This window comes from Mustela putorius, unplaced genomic scaffold, assembly GCF_011764305.1.
Source record: "Mustela putorius furo isolate JIRA1106 unplaced genomic scaffold, ASM1176430v1.1 tig00003858_pilon_pilon_pilon, whole genome shotgun sequence".
Classification (NCBI taxonomy): domain Eukaryota; kingdom Metazoa; phylum Chordata; class Mammalia; order Carnivora; family Mustelidae; genus Mustela; species Mustela putorius.
In genome coordinates this window covers 29,506,560-29,528,600 of record NW_025422010.1, presented here as the reverse complement: position 1 = coordinate 29,528,600, position 22,041 = coordinate 29,506,560, and the positions used below count along the sequence as shown (strand labels likewise).

Below are 22,041 nucleotides of genomic sequence, written 5' to 3'. Positions count from 1 at the left end.
CTCATCTTTTGCCTTCTGGGAAAATTCACGGAGTAAAAGTAGAAGAGAGAGGTTTGAGATGGTAGTTCCCAGAAGATTCCCCAGTGGTGACCCAGGCACCCACTCACCGTCTGCCACCAGCTTATCTTTCCCAACAATCTCTCTCATCTGTCCCTTGTCCCTTCTTCCCCTTACCAACTGCACAGGCTGGATATTACTATCCCAGGGGCTGGCAAGCTTGAAGCTGCAGGGAGTTGAAGCTCAGGAAATCCCATGCTAACATGAAGGAAAAGAGTGGGAAGAGATCACAGATGTTGAAGGGGAGAAGGCGTCTGATGACAGTGGGGGTGGAAAAGGAAGGGACAGGAGCCTAGTTCTGCACCCCGGATGGGAGAAAGATGCCCTCTGTCTCCAGCCCCACACCTCCACATTCCCTCCCCACTGACTCCTTCAACCCCAGTTCTCCACAAGGATTATGGTAATTATTTTAGCTCTCATGGCTTCTGGCATCCTATGATTCTAGGTTCCTAGAGAAAATTCTATATAATAACACCCCCTTGCTCTAATCCCAGTTTTCAGATATATTCATTATTGGAGGAGATTTGTCTCACAAGAGATAAAGACATTTTCACAACATAATGAACCCTTGTTCTGTGTCACATTAGAACCCAGCCATCTTTCTCTGTACTTAGATTCTAGATACATACATGGATTTGGCATTTTTTGAGTTAAATATATATTACAACAGTAGTGCTTTCAACATTTTTTGCTTTCTCAAAGTACGTGTTAGTTTTTTTTTTTTTTTTTTTAAATTGGGGATTCAGGTAAATTAGAGCTATGCATCTAGGAATAAGTTATGTATTAAAAATATTCTCTCTCCTTCATGAAGGCAGCTCTGTGAGCTCCAACATCAGGAAATAAAGTGGAACTCTTAAACAATCTTATATGCTTTTATATAAGACTATAGAATGTATATCACACACAGAGAAACTGACATCTAGCTGTATCTACAATCGAGAGTCACTCAAGATAGCCTTTGGTACTAACCTGGGGACCTCTTAGGATCATGCTGTTGGTTTCTGCTCTTCTACTTGGCTACTTGGATAAAGATGTTTTGCATTTTTGTTTTCTGTCTAGGTCCCTGGGTTATCTCAGACTGTAAGAGACTAGGAAGGAGACAATGCTCAGATGGAGATGCTGTATTGAAGTAGCCCATGGATGGCCCAGGCTGCACGCCTTACCCTAGATCTACAACTCCAGTAAAGGTTATAACTTGAGTGACACCTTGATTGTAAGCTAGCTTGCTTGCTATTCTTTCTCCACATAGGAGTGGCTCTGTTTCAGCTTGTCTGACACAGACAGTGATCAAAAGCAGAGGTTGAATCTGGAGGCAGTTCTCACCCTCTCCCTCTTGGCTTTTATCCCGTGATGACTCTAGATCACGCAGAAACCAAATATCTATAATCCTTTCTTTCTTTCTACTCTGAGCCGCAGGGTGATGGTCTCCCAAAGTGCCACTGAATTAAAGGCATCCATCCAACTCTCTCCTCTTGCTGCAGCCCACTTGCAAAGCACAAGTCGCAAGTGAACATTGGGTGGGAATAAAAACAATACCTTCCTCTCTTCGAAATCTGATTTAAATTCTGTATCAGCTACTAAATTCTCATTTGAATAACTTGTGACGAGAAATTAAAACTCAGTGTCATGAGATAAAATACAGTCTCTTTTTATCTAGCTCCCTGAAAAGTGGTCAGTCACTGTCTGATTGAAGGTAGGAGTCCATATCTTACCACAAGAGAAAGGAGTATTTTGTTAATTTGGGGTGCCCTATTTTAGACATACGGGTTGGGCAGAAGTGGCAGGAGGCTTTTTGCTTAATAAAATAAACCCTTCAGCACAGAACACACAAAAATAGAATGGGCCACCTAAAAAGGATAGTAATTTTTACACTAATGGTATCAGCTCAACTGAAGGCTCAGTAATATCACCTGTGATGGTGGGATTCTGTCAAGCATGTGCATTCCTTACACAAGGATGGTGGAAGTGGTCCCTCCCAACTGAGATCATGTGGGAGCCAACCAGCTATTAGACTGGTGTGTTGTTAATAATCACATTTTTGTCTATATTTATGTCCTCGCTGATCATCCCACCTAAAGTAGTACTCCCTCCTCACGATTTACTGCTCACTCTGATATATTCTCCCACATAGCACGTCAACTATTATTATTTATTCATTGTTTGTCACTTCACATTAGAATAGAAGCTCCACAAAGGCAGGAATCTTGTTCACTACTATGTCCCTGATGCTTTGAACACTGCCTGACACAGAGCAGGCCTGTGGTACTATTTATGGCATGAATAATACATAAAGATTTGAATTTCTCTCTCTCTCTTTTTTACAATTCTCTTTTCTCATAAATAATTGGTCCAGTTTCCTCTTTCTTACCCCTATCAGTTTGCACCATGCTGAAAATAGTTTCATCACAGTTGGAGGAATTCAAAGGCCTTTACTCACATTGAAAAAAGTAAAGAAAACAAGTAGGCACTTTGTCTATTTTCACTGTTATGTAGGAGAAAGATCGTCAATGGATTAAAAGGAGGATTGGAGATGGTGCTCTCCAGTGTTTATGACCTCGTCTTCTTTTTTAGCTATGCTTGGGAGACTACTGTGCCACGATTCTAATCTACTAGATTTCAGAAGTTGGAAGGGAGCTCGCTTTCAGATCCCGTCCAGATCATAGGGGGCCTGTTCCATGTTATGAGAAGCAGCTACAGGTGATGGTGACCATAGACTTGCAAGGGGTGTTCCAGAGAAATGCAAAGATGGAGAGCCACACGGCATTCACAAACATATGAAACTCTGTCTTTTCTGGTGTTTGACATTTTCCTTTGGCATAAATTGTAGGGGCTATTGAAGGATTTTGGCTAAGAATGATGAAAGTCACTTGAGAAATAGTATCTACTTGTCTAAATAATTTCTCAACGACTGACATAGGTTCTGTTTTGTTTATGAGTGACTTTTTGTTGTCATATTCACAATTGGCATGCTGGGGACTCATGCCAGAGCTGAGGCCGAGCTCAGGGTCCTGGCCACCCCTCTTCAGCAGACACAACATCAGCCAGGTCCTCAATGACAAAGAAGCTGGAAGGGGAGGAGAAACAATTCTGAAAGGTCCCCGCAGCATATTCTGGCGCTATAGAAAGGGGACAGAACTGTGATCAGAAGTTGGGGTTTTATTTTTGTCTCTCTACTAAGTATTGGACAAGTCATTTACTGTTAACTGGGTTTCTGTTTTTTCAGAGTAAACTCAGAGTATTCGTCTAGACCAATGGTTCTCAACCCTGAGGTGATTTTGAACCACCACAGAGACATTTGGTGATGTCAGAGGTATTTTTAGTTGTGGAGGGAAGAGAGGTGCAACCAGCTTCTAGCAGGGATGCTACTGAATATCCTACTATGTACAGCACAGCCCCCAACAGAAAATAATTATCCAGCCCAAAATGACAGTCATGCCAATTCAGAACCATCTAAGCCCGGTGTAGACACTTCAAGTCCCTCCCTATTACCAATATCGTTCTATAATTTTACCACTGGTCCCATCTAGACCTCTGAAGTTGCACAAGATAAGCTTAATTCCCCTTCTGAAGCTTCCTAACTCTACATACCACACCGAGCTCCTTCCTCTACCTTCCAGCTTTGTTCTTAGATGCCCTCCACCCCCGGACCTTGATGGTTCCACAACAGCCTCTGAGGTCCTTCCTTATAACACATGTGACTATGTTGAACTGCCAGCGATTTTCTTATGTCTCCATAAGAACATGTGCAACGGGAGGGCAAGGACTGTCTTGTTTATTTCCTCATCATCTTGAGCATGTCATCTTTCATGAGGGATAATCATCCTCATTACATGTCTGAGTAAATCACTGATCAGTGGAACAATCAGCGAACATGAAGCTCATCATTTTCTTACCTGGTACCTACACAGGCTTGTGATATAAACCTATGCAGATCATCTCACCACATTATTATTTATTGGCTTAAGAATGTCAAAGTGCCTTAGGAAGCTATGGTAAGATGGCTGTGGGGTAGACACAGACACAAATGCGACTAAATTGGACAAAATTGAGAATCACCCCAGACACAATGATAGTAGGGCAGAGTCAGGGAGAAGACTGCTGGAAAGGAGGACTTTCTGGATGGCTTTAAAGCTAGGGACAGACTAGTGCTCAGGGACACTTGGGCACCCTCTCTATTCTAAGGATTTGTTCTTGTTGACACAGAGTTCAGCCTGAGAACCAGGCAGGTCTTGGCTGTTTCTACATATTTCCTATTAAGGGCATCATAACAGACTGTTGCTTCAAGCTCTTACGATGAGAAGGCTGTGGCTCTGGGACAATTGAGCTGTTCAGATCCAGTGTGGCCCCATCACAGAAAGGCAAGATCACAGAGCCTGGTGGACTCCTCCCTCCTGGGATTCTAGGTCCCAAGGGAAGCCCTAGCGAGTCTGGCTGTATCTGTCTCTATGAAGTTCTTACATCTGTCCAAATAAGGACATTAATCTAATTTCAGCGGGAGTTGTACACCTGTCATTTCTGTCTGTCAAATTATAATGTTTCAGAAACATGGGATATACCTCACAATTTACAAAACATAGGGGGGGCATCTGGGTGGCTCAGGGTTAAGCCTCTGCCTTTGGCTCAGGTCATGATCTCAGGGTTGTGGAATCGAGGCCCACATTGGGCTCTCTGCTCAGCAGGGAGCCTGCTTCCCCCCCCCCCTATCCACCTCTCTGCCTACTTGTGATCTCTCTCTCTGTCAAATAGATAAATAAAATCTAAAATAAATAAAAAATAAAAAAAACATAGGTGCCTATACAAGGAAAGTAGAGTCCCTGCCAGACTGCCCCTCTCCATCACCTCCTTTCCTACTCCCTGTAACACATCAGAAGACCACGAGAGAATATTTGAGTGTGAGACAGCAGCGGGCTGTTCAGTTTCCCTCCTGATATTTCACCAACAGACAAGGCTAAAACATCATTCTTCCTCACTTAGGCTAGAATAAGATAAAGCAGAAAGAACAACAACATTTGGACAAAACAGCTGTCAGAGGGAATGGACCTACATGTTCAGCAATGAATGGAGAATTTTTTACAGCATAAAGCCAGAGGCCTGCTGACATTCAGGAGCTCTGAAGGAAAGACTATGGCGACTTGCCTGTCAACATCAGTTCAACCGGGTACTCAGTCAACTGTCTTAAAGTGCCAAGAAGGAAGAAGGGGGTTTATACAGAAAGTCTCAGATCTGTTTTTTGTGCGGCGTTTTTTTCATAGGCACTGCCTTTGTGTTTCTTTCTGTTGTATCCTACTGTAAGGATAAGGCAGTTGCATACCCAGATGATATTTGCATTTTAAAAAGACATCCCTCACCCTGTGTGTTTAATGATGTGCACTGCACCTGGCCAGTGCTCCTCAAAGAGGGGTTCAGCCACTACGAACTCACTTAAGGGCCATAGCTTTTTTTCCTCTCTGAAAATAATCAGTGTAAAAAATAATTAGTTATATGCTAGTATTTATGAATAAACCAGTTTAATAAAAATGGATCAAGAGTTCCACTTTGGAAACTTATAAAGTTATTTGGTAATCAAAGTAATAACTTTCTTTTTAAGAAATGTGGAAAATATAATACATTATAAAGAAAGTTAATTAAAAAATAAAAATATAAAGTTTAATGTCACTCACATTATGCTGCCTAGAGGCAATCCCTGTGAAGATTTTATACATATACTTCCTTTTTTTACTTTTTAATATTTTATTTATTTATTTGACAGAGAGAGATCATAAGTAGGCAGAGAGGCAGAGAGAGAGAGAGAGAGAGGGGGAAGCAGGCTCCCCACTGAGCAGAGAGCCTGATGTGGGGCTCGATCCCAGGACTCTGAGATCATGACCTGAGCTGAAGGCAGAGGGTTTAACCCACTGAACCACCCAGGCACCCCTTTACATTTACTTCCAATTAATATACGCATATATGTATTTGCACACACATATATACACACACATAATTTTTAGTGAAATTGAGGGATTGTAAACTATATATAATTTGGTTGGAAGCTTTTTGTTTGTTTTACTTTTTGTATTCTATTATTAGTGATCTATACATATTCAGCATAAGTACTCCCCCCCCCCCTTATTTTAAAAGATTTATTTATTTAGGGGCACTTGGGTGGCTCAGTTGGTTAAGTGTCTGCTTTTGGCTCAGGTCATGATCCCAGGGTCCTGGGATCTGGCTGTACAATGTGTTCCCTGCTCAGCAGGGAGTCTGCTTCCCCCTCTCTCTTTGTCCTACTCCCTGCTCATGACCACCCTCACTCAAAAGATTTATTTATTTATTTAAGAGAGAGCACATGTACCCGGTGGGGGAGGGGCAGAGGCAAAGGGAGAGAGAAAATCTCAAGCATACTCCCCTCTGAACGCAGAGCCCAATTCATGGCTGGATCTCATGACCTGGAGATGATGACTTAGCCAAAATCAAGAGTTGGATGCTTAACTGACTCAGCCACGCAGGCATCCCAATGCCTCCACTTTATTTGGCTATGAGATTATTTAATCAAACTTCTTTTTTTTTAATTTTTAATTTTTTTATTAACATATAATGTATTATTAGCCCTAAGGGTACAGGTCTGTGAATCGCCAGGTTTACTATTTAATCAAACTTCTTAATGAAAGGATACAACATATATGAAGTTATGGGACATCTGTAGTCACAAAATGACTCTTCATTTTCTTTTAGTACTTTAACACGCTCACTTTCACACAAACCACGTTTCTGCTCCCTTTCAGGGTAAGGCAGTAGATCATCTTTAGTAGTGCTTATTTTGTTATAGAAACCTCTGTTGCACAAAATCTACGTATCCCAAAATATAAGATAAAGAGGAGTCATTTTCCCAGATTACACATTTAAAAAGAGAGTGATTATCTCCTACAGTATCTTTTTAAAAAATACAACTGCAAACCAATGAGTGTCTCCTTTACTCACACAAACAATCACTAAACTTAAGTATCTCCTGTTTTCTTAGATGAAAATCTCATCTCATGAATTAAGAACATGCAACTAAAGCAAATCGCAGGCAATATGCACTCCATAGTGATGACCTCATTAAACCTTTAAACTCTCCATGTTGAATCTAATTCCAAATAGGGCAAAAAGATTAACATATTTTTGTTGCCCGGGAAAAAAAATATATTTACCCAAGATCAGTCTTGTCTCTTGCATACAGTACACCTGCCAATTTGGTCAAAAGGAGAATTAAGTTGAACTTGGAAGGTTAAATCATAATGTGCCAAACATGAATTCAATTAATTTTTAAGAAGACAACTTTTTAATTAGCCACACACAGGTATATCATAGATTCTACTGAAATCTCCCTGGGAAGACGTGACCAGCATTATCACACTCGGGTTTTGTGTTCATTCATTTGTTAAAGTGCTGCCCAGTTTTAAGAGACTAATGATACAGTGGGACTTGATGTGAGTGTGTCTGTTTGATTTTACCATGATGTAAAGATCAAAACAAATAGAATAGAAGCAAGGAAGGAAGTCATGAAACTGGATATAGGAGCGAAAAAAACAAAATTCAAAAAAGATTTTCTAGGACCTTCGCCAGCTATCTTAGTGACATTAAAAATGCCAGGGGGTGGCGGGGGTGGGGACGGGTGACTGGATAGGGGAGTAAATGTTTGTCTGCAGAGTACCAAACCTCCCATAAATACCCTAAGTTAATTTTTTGTACTAAGACACAGAATTCCACATTTTTGAAAAACATTACTCTTCTCTAATAGGCATAAAACCTAGCCATAAAGCTCAAGCTCATAAAACAACATGTATGCAAATGCAGCTGTTATTGGGATGCAATTTCAGTGACATATTCTCTGGCATGAAAAGCAGATTCTTACTTATTTATTTCCTTGCACTATTTCTTGTACATCTTGTTTCCCCAGAAACAAATATTTATGTGAATAATCTGGATGGGTCTTTTCTTAGACAAAGAAATCTTTTTTTTTCTTTCTTTTTTTCTGGAAATCATAAAGGGAAAGAAGGATCTGATTCTGGGAGTGAATGTTCAGGCTTTGCCCTTCAGTAATGTACTTCTACCTTGACTGATGGCCTTGAATATGCCATATGCTTAGTAGCCACCTGAGGGCTACTGAGAATCTGACTCACCATTTTCATCTGACTCAGAGGGGAGGAGTATCTTGTTTAAAAATGAAGGTAAAAGATATAGCATTTAACTTGATATGAGTAAGGTGCTATGCCACTTTGAAGTTAAAAAAAAGATGCTATACCCCACATCATAGGGTTCACAGACATTTTGTAGTGAAAACCCCAAAAAGCATCTGTTTCTGTGCACTGATCTATCAATATCTCCTATTAGAAATTGACTTAAAATATTTATTTATTGACTTAAAGTATTTATTTATATATATATTTATGTAACAACAACAAACCCATTTGATATAACATAAACAATATCTATTTTTAATAAAAATAGCAATATTTTCCCAAAACAAAAAAATATAGTGAGACGTATGGCATGGTTTTACATTTTGGGAAGTCTCTTTAAAAATGTGTAGCTTGGGGCACCTGGGTGGCTCAGTGGGTTAAAGCCTCTGCCTATAGCTCAGGTCATGATTCCAGAGTCCTGGGATGGAGCCCCACATTGGGCTCTCTGCTCAGTAGGAATCCTGCTTCCTCCTCTCTCTCTCTCTCTGTCTGTCTGCCTCTCTGCCTACTTGTGATCTCTCTCTGTCAAATAGATAAATATAATCTTAAAAAAAAAAAATGTTTGGCTTAACAGAAAGAAGGTAGCTGGATTTTCCTATCTGCATTTGCATTTATGGCAATAAGCTGTTTTGGCCGAAGAATATGAAGAAACTCCACATTTACACAGACATGCAATTTGCAAAGGTGGTACATGAGAGTCTTTCAGGTGACTGTGGATAGTTTTCTTGCTATGACCCTGAAACTCAGCAAGCGGTTGTTTTTTAAAGGTGAGTGGCAGTGTGGGACCTGAGCCACATCAGTGAACTCTGCATAGTCCAGGGCATTAAAATTCATTATCTGTCTTGTACTTTGTCTAGATTTTTTTACTACTGTATGATTTCATCATAACGTTGGCTCTTTGGGAAGTTTTGGCTCACGGAGGTATGCAGATCTTCCAAATGTTGATGCCTTTCATTGTCAATGACAAAAAGCCCTATTTGTTAATCTCACCATCAATCTCATCAGAAAAGGCTTTTAGGTATTGGGAAGCTGTCAAATTCATGGTGGCAGATGCGAGCTTTCCAAGATTCTAATTTTTACTTCAGAGTTTGAATTTTATCATTGTCAGAAAATACTATTTGTTTTCTCTGAAGTGACAGGCTGACTTCATTCATTTTCAAGGAAATCGTTGCCAAATACCAGGTCTGAAGAACCATAGTTTGTCTGCCAGCTGTTCTTTCTTAAGTAAATGTATTGTTCTAGAAAAGAAGTGGCTAGTTCAATTTGCGCACCAAAAAATTCTACTTGTAGGCAACCACTGTCCATTAATACATTTTACGAGCTTTATGCTCGCTGCCCATTTCCCCACACAGATTATTAAAAGGATGTGTACTTGAGTTTCAAGATTTAATTAGATTTTTGTTGTTGTTGCTGACCCTTTCTTGCTTTATTTTTTACTGTAAATGCACGGCAGTGAAGAATATAATTTCTACCAGAACACGTTGGTGCCATTGCCTTGATTGTAATAAGGTGACAGTCGGTTATATCCACCATTACTTCTGCATCATCACTGCAAATGTCCACATGGTAAAAATAGCCAATAACATGTTAGAGTTATTGTTAAAGTAGATTGATCTCAAGGATCCCCTAAGACTGTCTTGGGGACTTCACTTTGAGAATCACTGCCCTAATAGGGAGGGAATATTGTAAGGTGGTTGAGTGAAGGCTCTGAGATTGAACAGAATCTCTGTGATATTGGGCAAATTACATAGCCACTCTAAGCCCCATGTGCCACACTTCAAAAATAGGAATAACAGATCTTACCTCACAGGGTTGTTCCAAAGATGAAAGAAGATCACTTAGTATAGCCCCTGACATACAGTAAATGCAACAGATGTCAATAATGATTGCTAATATTTATATTACCACCTTTTTTTTCAGATTTTATTTATTTATTTGACAGAGATCACAAGTAGGCAGAGAGGCAGGCAGAGAGAGAGGAAGAGAAGCAGGCTCTCTGCTGAGCAGAGAGCCTGATGTGGGGCTCAATCCCAGGACCCTGGGATCACGACCTGAGCCGAAGGCAGAGGCTTTCACCCACTGAGCCACCCAGGCGCCCATATTACTACCTTTTTAAGAAAATATTTTATTCACTTATTTGAGAGAGAGCACAAGTGGAGGGAAGGGCAGAGGGAGAGGCACAAGCAGACTCCCTGCTGAGCAGGGAGCCGAACATGGGGTTCTATCCCAGGACCCTTGAGAGCACAACCTGAGCCAAAGTCAGATGCTTAACTGACTGAGCCACCCAGATGCCCCTGTTATCACTTGTTTTTAAGACCAAGAAGCAATGAAGTGAGTAAATCAGAATATCTGCTGCACTTGTGGGAATTTGCTTGTGCTACACCAATCCAACTTTATTTCTGCATTTCCTCTGTGTGTACGGAATGGATACAGATGTGCCCCTGCCCCCACTATGTTGAGTACAAAGATTTGCCCTACAAATGCTGATCTTACAAATCCTTGTGTAGTCAGTTATGAAAGGTATTTCCTAGTAGTTAGAGTTAGTGGTGACAAATGAGAGATGGTATCTTGACGGGGACCCATGATCTCCCAATCCCTTATCATGTGTGGGAGGCAGGTATTACCAACCGTTTACACTATGATCAGAAAGCTAGATCACGAGGAGTCAAAGGACCCTTTTGCCTAAGACCTAGAACAAGCACTTGAGAAATGTGTTTCCAACAATGTTTACCCTTGCCCATATCTCAGTCCTCTAGATTTCACCACTTTGTGGAGAAAATCGAATTCAAGGAAATCGATTCAAGGAAATCGCTAAGGAGAAAAGGGGAAAAGAGGGTATTTGCTTCAACAAAGGGCAAGGGTTGTGTGTGTGTGTGTGTGTGTGTGTGCCCACGCACACATGTGTGTACACACACGTGCATATGGATCTTGTACTCTGACAAAGAGACTGAGTGCTGGAGAATGCTAAGCTCATAGGCCTATATAACTGATGGAAATGGGTAAATATGTAGGCAGAAGCCCAGGAGAACTCAGACACAACGTGCCTGCATATTTTACCTCTATGAATATTTTTTACTACGTCAAAGAAATATGCTCTCTCTTACTTTCCTTGAAATTATAAGAGATTCTGTTGGCCTCTGTTTTATTTTTACGGCTTTTGATAGTGACTGAGTGGGAAAAAAAACACAAAAAACCCAGACAACGAAGCTTTTTACAACAAGAAAACAACAATAAAATCTTATTTATATCTGATATTTGATTTCAGTGTTGGGAAAAATAAAAGGATGGTAGTAATGGAATTGAAATGAAGAGCTTGTGCCCTGTGTAAGGACAGCACCTCCCTTTGGCTGTGCTCTATCACCACTCACTGGGGGTTCAAGGGTGGGAACAGAGGATAGAGAGGAACCTTGATCTCCCCCTAGTGGTGGGAAAGTGCCAAAACAACAAACCGAACACCGTTCAGCTCGCGCGTATGTGAAACTCACTAAAATCAGCAAAGCCAACTCTGGCTATTCCCTGTGAGATGTGAGTCATATGGTAATTTTAATGTTTAGTGCATATTAGACTGTACAGACATGTATAGGTGAGTCTAGTGTGAAGGATCATCTCACCCACAAGCCAGAGCTGTATCGAGTAGTTACTGGTTAATTTGATCCCTGTTTTAAGTATTTAATAGTAGCTTAGTCTTTATTAATTGATGGAGGACAACTTATATCCCTTTGCTTAGAATTTTAATTTGAGGAGAACATTTTTAGGATGGGGAATGGGATTAATTGGCAATTTTGAGACAAAATTAAATAGAATGTTAAATACATCAGTAATACAGAGCTAATAAAGGTTCTTGAGAAAGTAAAAAAACATATCCCATGACAGCCTTGTTTTATTTGGATACCCATGCTGTCTTATAACATAGTCCCCAAGAATTATATGCCTGAAGCTCAAATGTCAACTTTCAAGGATGGTTCCCTCTGAAGACTCATTTCCTTGCTGCTTTGCCCTCCTCGACACCCTCAGATAATCTAGTGAACTGAAGTACAATTGCTTTAGAAGCTCAATACTTCATTATGCTTTTGTTTTAAAAACAGTTTTTGAGTTGAGAGTATGTCAGCAAAACCAACCCAAAGAATGTGGATGTTGTTCCAAGGTCAGCTTTTCAAAAGCTGTGGGCAGGCGTTATTGGCATTCTGTCCAACCATCGCCATGGGCAGCAGCGCCTTTCAGAGGCAATGAGTCAGCAGCTCTGACAACACTACGGGAACCCATTAATGTGCAAGATAATAGGCACACATGCTTCCTCAGACAGCATGGAGTTAGTTTATTTTTCATACTTTTGTAGAAGGAAATTGGGATAAGCCATTCAGACTCAGCTGTTAGTGTGTGTATGTGTGTGTGTTAGAATCTGGATGAAAATATTTACACACATGGATTTCTTCTGTAAAGAAAAACATATTCAGATAAAGAGCTGTGACATCAGAAGTGAGGCATTTCAAATGGGATACCGTTGGCTAAGAGGAAGCCGTGTTCTAGATCAGGGCCGTCCGATCTAACAGTTATTCGCCAAATGGGGCTCTTTCAGCAGAAATGTGCCTCATCCAAATTGAGGCTTTGTGGTGGGATGTAAAACATACCACAGATTTCAAATACACAGTATAAAAAGGGATGAATCATATCTTACTGACAACTTTTTACATTGATAACGTATTGAAATGATAATATTTTTGATACACTGGGTTAAGTAGGATAGATTTAAAGTAATTTCACCTGTTTTTATCCATTCATGTGGCTACTAGAGAATTTCAAATTATGTATTGTGGCTGGCCTACTGTTGCTTCAGAAGAAATTTGATATCTTCTCCTTCCAGTATCTCTCTCTCTCCCTCACACACAAACACACACACAGGGAAAGAAAGGGAGGGGGCTCAGGAGTGAGCCCTTTGAAAAACACAGTCTTCATAATTGCATTGATGGTACTGATAATGGAGATCCCAGTGTTCTAGAATGAGTACAAGAACGCAGGCCATTGCACTGGAAGAATTGCCAATCGACCTGCACTTTGGGTCCAGGGGTGAAAGGGCATTAGTTACAGTTCATTTAATTCTGGCTTCCTTGCTAAGAATGCAAGGGCATGGCTGAAAATCTGAGAAATGTCTTTCCTTTACCACTGTTTAGAGAAGAACAAAATGAGCTCTGTAGAAATGAACTGTGTTGCCTCCTGAACTTTCAATCTCTTTTAGACTTGGATGCTGTCAAGAACGATTTGAATGTGATGGTCACAACTGTACTGTACCACATTGAGCTGAGACTTTTATTTAATAAGAATTTTGATAAAAGCAAAATCTAGACCTTAATTTGGTGATTTAAACCAGCCAGTGAAAAATGATGCTGTCTAGACTTGTCTGGATGTGTTTCTTGTGTTTTGAGTGTGGTTTGTCACAGCTCCTGGATTATCCCCTGAATTCTGACAGTATTGAGAGGTTCCTAGCAACCTGTCCCCTGACCTGCTGCTCTGTCCTTCCTAGCTTCAGAACTTGGAATCCATTCCACCACCCGGCTTCATTCATCATCTTCTTAGCCTTAACTCATCTGAGGACTTTTGAGTCCTGGAGTCAAATAGATGCAAATTGGGGACTCCAAACTCACTGTCTTATCATTAAGTTCCCCCCCCTCCATTTCAACTATTAACTTTAATTTTTATGAACACACGTGGAAAATAGACAGCTGAGCAGAGATTTCATAAATGGTGGCCAGGCCACTATGAATGATTGCTCATGCATGGTGTATCTGGCAAGAAGAAGGTATTTCTGGCTCCTAAACTAGTTGGAAGAAAAGGTGAGGTTCCTTAAATATTTCTTAGTAGAGTTCTGCAATGTCTTTCCTCCTTCCCAAATAAATAACATGGTCTTGTCCTTCAAATTCAGAAACCCAGTTCTCTGGAGGGACTTCAGTTGGAAAGTGGCTCAGCATACTCCCTTCAAATCTCTAGTATTCTTCCTTTCTAAATGGATATATGTGAAATTGAGTGTATTCATTTCAAGTTACAGAAGTAGTTTAAAGAAAAATAAACAGGTTTGTATTTTAATCATTTTTCATATATATGATTTCTCATATAAAAAACGGTGAGTGTTACATTGAGTGTTACAATGTGAATATTTTCATAAGGGATGAAAACTAGAAAAACACTTTGACCATCCTTTAAGGTAATTGTTTTTTAAATCTTTTCAGTTTGGACAATGATAGGAAATTGATTTATACCACATTTTGCCTCTTGACAAGTTTATTTATTTTTTAATCTAAATTCTTGACAAGCATTTCTGAGCAATAAAAAATGTGCCTATAGTTGGGAAATATACAAAACCAAGAAAAGCGTAGATAAGCTAGGACAGGCTTATAGCATTTGCAGAATAGCACCCTTATATTATCTGATTCCAATGGCTGGGATTAAAATATGTTGAGTAAGAGTATGCAAATATGAAAGATGATATAAAATAGACTGACTTAACGCCACTCAGTTTTAGATGACTGCACTACAGTATTGAACAAAACATTTCAACATCTGGAAGTCAGAGTTTTCGCTTCTCTTTACGTTAGATTTTATACTAAGAAATACAGAAGTGAGGAATCCTTTATATTCAAAGATTTTATTGGTTGTTAATGAAAGTCCTTCAGAGAAACCAGGGAAAGAAAAGCCGCAAACACCACTGAAGGCTCTGATGTCTATAAAATATGATTTGGGGGAACCGGACAGGCTTGGGGGACTTCAACTTGAGAGTAAAAAACACCTTCAGATTGCTCCCTGACCAGGATGTTTAGGAAGAAAGGGGTTAGTGGGGATTGGCAGCTCATCTCAAGCCCTTTTAGCACCCCATCCCATTAATAGAAAAAAAAAATGACACAATTGTCAGATGTTTAAAGAAGAAGAGCCCCCAAACATGATTTCCAGCAGGACAATGTGCAAAAGATAAAAACCCAAGCTCTACAGTCTTTACTGGTTTAACTAAGGTAAATTGCATTAATGAATGAATGGCTTACTTCACCTTTTCTAGGATTGACAGTCTGTTCTTACTGCTGGTGTTTTTGCAACACTAAAATTGAAAATAGAATTATGCCTGAGGTGTGTCTAATGAAAGAAAGAAGAGGAACTTGTAACTAAAACTTCATAAGGAGAACTTATAAACTGTGTTAAAATTCAATAATGAGATAAGCTGTCCTATAATGGGATTTCCCAAACCACAGAGTTACTGCCAAGAACTTAAACCCATTCCTAAAACTCAATTCTTTTATCTACAGTAAGAGAAATAGTTAGCAATTAAACATTACTCTGTGTGTGTGTATAAATATACATGTATGTGTATATGTGTAAACCTCTCTCATTTGCTCATTTAAAGGTAGAATGCAAAAGCTGATAGGTTTGAAAGGGAGTTAAAATGATGACTTAATTTCTCTGTGTATACAAATACAGACTCATTCCTCAAAGAGTCTGTCCACCCCATGGCAAAACTGTGCAACTCCCATTCACACTTCAACAAAATGACTTTTATTATACCCACATGCAACAAATTCTTTGATTAGGAAAGTACTCAGCTATCTAACTACTAGGAAAATTTATCTATGATTGGGGCACCTGGGTAGTTCAGTGGGTTAAAGCCTCTGCTTTCGGCTCAGGTCATGATCTCAGGGTCCTGGGATCAAGCCCCACATAGGGCTCTCAGTTCTGCAGAGAGCATGCTTCCTCCTCTCTCTCCCTGCCTGCCTCTCTTGCTTACTTGTAATCTCTGTCTGTCAAATAAATAAAATCTTAAAAAAAAAAGAATTTTAGAAAATTTATTATTATTTTTACTATTTTTTTTAAGCACTTACATAGTTTAGTTTTTTATTAACATATAATGTTATTCGCCCCAGGGGTACAGGTCTGTGAATCGTCAGGCTTACACACTTCACAGCACTCACCATAGCACATACCCTCCCCGATGTCCATAACCCAACCACCCTCTTGGTACTGATAGAACATAATGTCACTGGGTAGTGATCCTTTGAATATTTTTAAAAATTAATACCTATAAAATTTCTGTGTTAAAAAGTGAATTGACAGATGAGTGGATCAAGTGTACAACAGTCTGCCAACATACCTAAGAGCCCGTCCTTCTCCTTTAACAATAGTTAATAAAGATGAATGTAATAGTCAAAAACGCTATACTCAGAAACATAGCTATGCCTTTAACCATGTTTGGCCTTTACTAGATAAAGTTAAGCCAGTAAAATTCTGAGCATCTTCAGGCAGGGAAATGGTGGTGTAGGGAGGGGACAGGAGGTGCTGGTGGGCAGGAACGATCTGCATTATGATAGGGTGTCATTCATCTTCCCCTTACTTCGAAGTACCACCGATTGTGCAAGAGAGAAGGAGGCAATGATTTCCAATACCTGACTCAGAAAAAACTGCGTGGGTATGTGTAGTGTGGGAAGGCCACCCCTAGGCCCAGAACTTTGCTTGCCTGCCTACGGAGACTGGGCTTTTCTCTTCTGCCTGGCTGAATAATAGAATATCTTAGGTTGCCAGCATGCTACAAGGTTCTGGGGGTGGGGGGGGGAAGTATTGCTATTAGGCAAAGATTTTCTTAATATTATTACTAGATATTGGCTATTCTCTTTTTCTTTTTTAAAAGATTTTGTATTTATTTATTTGACAGACAGAGATCACAAGTAGGCAGAGAGGCAGGCAGAGAGCGGAGCAGAGAGCCTGATGAGGGGCTCGATCCCAGGACCCTGGGCAGAGGCTTTAACCCACTGAACCACCCAGGCGCCCCGAAATTGGCTATTCTTTTGGAGTTTTATAGTTAACTTTTAAAATATGTACAGGGAAAATTATCCTACTTGGAAGATAGACTCTGAAATCTCCTGAAGTTTTGGTTCAGAGTATGAGGTTTGTTTTTGGAATGTGTCTGAGAGATCAGCTTTCAAAGCTAAGCTTTGTTCTAGCCAGGACGGAAGTTAATGCATGTACTCTGTCTGAGACGCAGCAGTGCAGCTGAGTGCCCGAGAGCACGGAACTCCAGCTGCTACTTACTTTCTCTAAAGGTAGCTCCTCATCTTGAAGGTAAGGGTAATAACAGTGCTGACCTAGAATAATCTGGAAGATTGATTTAGATAATGACTATATGGCACCTGGCAATAGCTGTCACTCAATGGCCGGTAACTGCTCTAGGATGATGACACAGGGTAAGGGATGGGAAGTGACTAAATGGAAGTGGGGCATGGGACATTCCTAAAGTGTCATTTCTTAAGTGAAAATCCCCTCCCTGTCCCTTAGCAATAGCTCTCTTATATCAGCTATTTGCGACTGTCACCAATCCAACTGAAAGACTGCTGCCCAATCCCAGAGAAGAAAATTGAGTACAGTGACCAGGTGAATGACTGAGGCCACCCAAGTCTATCACTATGTCCATTGTTCTTTGATAAGCCACCAACCTCCCCACTTTTCCTTGAGAGACTACTATTTTGTTTGTTTGGTTGGTTTTTTGAAGATTTTATTTATATATTTGACAGACAGAGGGAGCACAAGCAGCTGAGTAGGGAGTTGAGTAGGGAGCCTGATGAGGGGCTCGGTCCCAGAACCCTGGGATCCTGACCTGAGCCAAAGGCAGACACTTGACCGACTTAGCTGCCTAGGCACCCCAGGAGAAAACTCTTAATGTTGGCTTTAGCAGGTTATCTGAAAGGGCTTTCTGACAGCTAACAAGGAAAGTCCTCAAAGCATTTCATGCAGTTTCAAATAAAGCTCAAACAGCATCAGCAAGCGTGAGTGGGTGCCAGCAAGCCAGAGTGGGCAGTGTATCGGAAGACACGTATCGTGGGTCTCAAGTTCAAGACTGTCCACTATTTCAGCACAGATATTTCAGAGGTATTTAAAAAAAATCCTCTAGGATGAAGTGGCTTTTTTCCTTGCCCTTTTATTCAAATAGACCATGAAATACACTGGAGAGAATTAAGCCTCGACTCCAGTATTCACTGTGCAATCAGGATTCAACTCTAGTATCCACTGTGAGTCACAGAACCTAGCAGAAGTACTATCCGTGTGCCTAGGAAATGCAGACATGGCTACTAAAAACGTTAGGTATAAATTCATGCCGAGAGCTGTAAAATGGAAAAACTAAAAGTGAGGAAGAATTTTATTTTTAGCAATCAATAGGTGGACGTTTCCGCATTCTTCTTCTTTCCTGACTTGTCATGATAAAGGATAGACTAAAAGCACAAGCAAATGCATAGTGCACAGATGACAGTAGAGAAGGTGATATAGTTTCAAGTACTTTAGACATGTAATCCTTCATAACATCTTATTCACTCATGGGGTTTTTATGTAAATCTTGGAATCCCATAAAAAGCAGCAATTTTTGGGAGAAGTCCTACTAAATTCAGGTTTAATCACTTTGAAATAAGTAATTTAACTGCTGTGCTTGGCAAGATGGGTCATTAGGAAGTACCAAAATAAGGTTATTTTATTTATTTTCAGAAAATTCATTCACTTATATATTTATTACGAACATCGCAGCTCCTGGACTCAGGCCAGGTTGGGAGCTGTGGAAAATACAATGATCCATTGGACCTGGGCTCTGTCCCCTATCACACTGAGATCTTCGAGAGGTTTCAGACTCGTGATGTAATGCATCACGAGCTGGAATGGAGCATCAAAAGTGGCAAGAGCCCGAGGAGAGATTTATTTAAAATATTAGGGTTTCAAGGGATGAAGGAAAATGGATGAGATTATTCCAGTTGGGGAACCTGGGTCCTTCTCAGAAATTCATTTAAAAGTAGCACAGCCACTGAGAGTCAGTTATCATATGGTTTCACTTATTTGTGGAGCATAAGGAAGAGCACAGAGGACATGGGGAGCTGGAGAGAAGGGAGTTGGGGGAAATTGAAGGGGGAGATGAACCATGAGAGAATGTGGACGCAGAAACAATCTGAAGGTTTTGGAGGGGGGGAGGGGGGAGGTTGGGTGAGCCTGGTGGTGGGTATTAAGGAGGGCACGTATTGCATGGAGCACTGGGTGTGGTGCATAAACAATGAATTCTGAAACACCAAAAAGAAAAAAAAAAAAGTAGCACAGCTCCCTCTACAGGTTGGTGCTTAAAAACATATTTGTATCCTGATGAATGAAAGGTGTTGGAGGGCTGAAGGCTCCCAAGGCCTGGCACACACCGGTGACTCAACCAATTGTTCCCCTGTTGAACGGCAGACTTTAAGGAAGGGCATCCCAGTGGAGGAAATAAGCAAACTCATGGGCAAGCGGGCTCATGTGGGGGAATAAGAGGAAGGAGCTCGAAAAGGTGGAGGAGGTTAGGCAGGCTGGGTCGTATTAGATGGATACAGAGGAGCCAGTGCTGGTTTCACAGCTATTGTGGCAAAGAGTCCACGCTCCTTGACATGAATCCCAACGCTCTCTGAGATCTGGTGCCTGCCAACACCTCCAGCCTTCTCTGTCTGTTCCTCCCCTGCCCCTGCATGCTAGATTTCTATCAGTTCCTCAGTAAACAGCACTTTCTCTCCCCTCCAAGTGTCAGGCAGACTAGACCTTCTGGCAGTCGCCCCATGCTTGTCCTTCCCTTGCCTCCTCTGTCTGGCTTACTCCTACTTACCTCCAGGTCTCAGCTCTCACATCATTTCTTCCAGGAAGCTTACCCATTTCCTGGACTAGGTTAGCTTCCCCTTCTATGTTCTCCCATGGAGCCTGCCCTTCTCACTACACCTTATTGCAGACGCCTGGGGTTCTCTGTAACTAATAATATCCCTGCGTGTGGAAGGCTCTCCGAAGGCAGAGACCTTGCCTTTCTTATGGCCATATCCCCAGTACCTAGCTCAATTCCTAGAATACTTAGGAAACGATTTGTTAAATGAATGAAACAAATACCAGAGATGGTATTAAGACTATCAATCATACCCCCTACTAAAGTATAAGAGGAACTCAGGATCCAAACAAAAAAAAAAAAAAAAAAAAAAAAAAAAAAAAGAAAGGAAAGTGGCTGGCCATGGTGTATGGTGTATGGTCATTAAAATGTTATAAAAATGAAATACTAACAATTGTTAACATTTACGAGTGCCTGTCATGTCGAGTACTGTGCTAATTGCTTTCCAGGCATTATGTCATTTCATGCTCACATAATATTATGAGGAAGGTATTGTTCATAAGAACATGAAATCATAAATACAATTACATATAAAAATAAAATATTATCTCCTTACAGAAACACTGTGTGTCTATCTTAAATACACTCAGCTTATTTGGCTACCACAGCCCACAAGATATATATGAAATATCAGAAGGGAATAGGGAAGTAGTTGCATAAAGACAGGCTAAAAAAATACAGGATATTAAAAAAAAGATATGAAGGGCGCCTGGGTGGTGCAGTGGGTTAAAGCCTCTGCCTTTGGCTCAGGTCATGATCTCAGGGTCCTGGGATCGAGCCCTGTGTTCGGCTCTCTGCTTAGTGGGGAGTCTGCTTCCTCCTCTCTCTCTGCCTGCCCCGCTGCCTACTTGTGATCTCTGTCTGTCAAATAAATAAATAAAATCTTTAAAAAAAGAAAAAAAAAAGATGATATGAAGTCTCCAAAGCTTTGAATGGTCTGGAAAAGATGACAATGGATTTATCCACAGGAAATTTACTAGAACTTCCAAGAGGTAAGTTCAAGATCCATAAAAGGATATGCTACTAATATTGCTAAGACTAGGTTGAAAATAGAAAATAATATTTAAACTTTCAAATGACTCATGAGTCATAGAGCTGTAATGAATTAGTAATGGACATTAGAACTTAGAGGCACATTCTTAATCTGACGGTCAGGAGAATAACTATATTCTTCCATAACACATTTCCTGGTGTCACTATAATAGGGAAAAGCACATTTTTAACAGGACCAAGAGTCTAATTCAATGTACTAATGTTATCTTCTTTACTGACATTAGAACAGATATTCATAAATATTCAATTATAGCAGCTTTTTCATACATGTCTCATATACTGTGTCTAAGGTCAATAAACCTTCATTGAGTACTAAGAGTGACCAGGGCTGCCACAAACTAAGAAGCTGAATTATCATTCTATTTTGAGCTAGAGACATTGGCTTCAAATCCAAAAGATGATTAAGAGCCTCTAAAAAGGAAGGGGTCTAATTACCACTAGCACTATAAAAAGACTGTGTCCCCAGGGGAGAATAGGAGTAAAGCAGGTAGGTACAGGTGGGGAAAACAACACACACACACACACACACACACACACACACACACACCCTACACCCTTTTTAACTGTCTTCGGTTGATCAAACTAACTAGAACTTCGCCCTTGAAGTAGAATAGAGAGTTCACCTGACTCATAGTTTTTCTGCTTTATAGTCCATTTGTAGTGTTTTGGCAATAAATCCAGATGCTTGGAAGGTTAACTTTTTGTCCTTAAACACTTTTCTTTTAGAAAATGAGGGTTTTCATTTTCTGTGCCAGATGCCAGAAAGCCATGGAACCAGCAATCTGCTCGGCTGATCTGTGCAAGAGGGAATCTTTAAAAGAAAAAAAAAAAAGGACTCCTTTGACTCTCAAGTTCTCCTGTGTAATTGACTTTATCTAAAACTTTGAGTCCTGAGCTCTTTTTATTTATTTATTTATTTATTTGCATGGGGAGAAGTATCAGTCTTGAGATAAGTGAGGTATTCAGATACCTGCCCAGAATAACAAGTAACACCATGGAACTTGAAAGCACACTCTCTGCCATTTTTATATTCCTTTCTTACTTCCACATACAAAC

At 40.3% G+C, this 22,041-nt stretch overlaps 1 protein-coding gene across 31 annotated transcripts in view; it reads right to left on the bottom strand.

The window, feature by feature from the left end:
• DTNA (dystrobrevin alpha) overlaps nucleotides 1-22,041 on the bottom strand; it is a 356,122-nt gene that overhangs the window by 193,761 nt on the left and 140,320 nt on the right. The gene's annotated exons all lie outside the window — the stretch shown is intronic.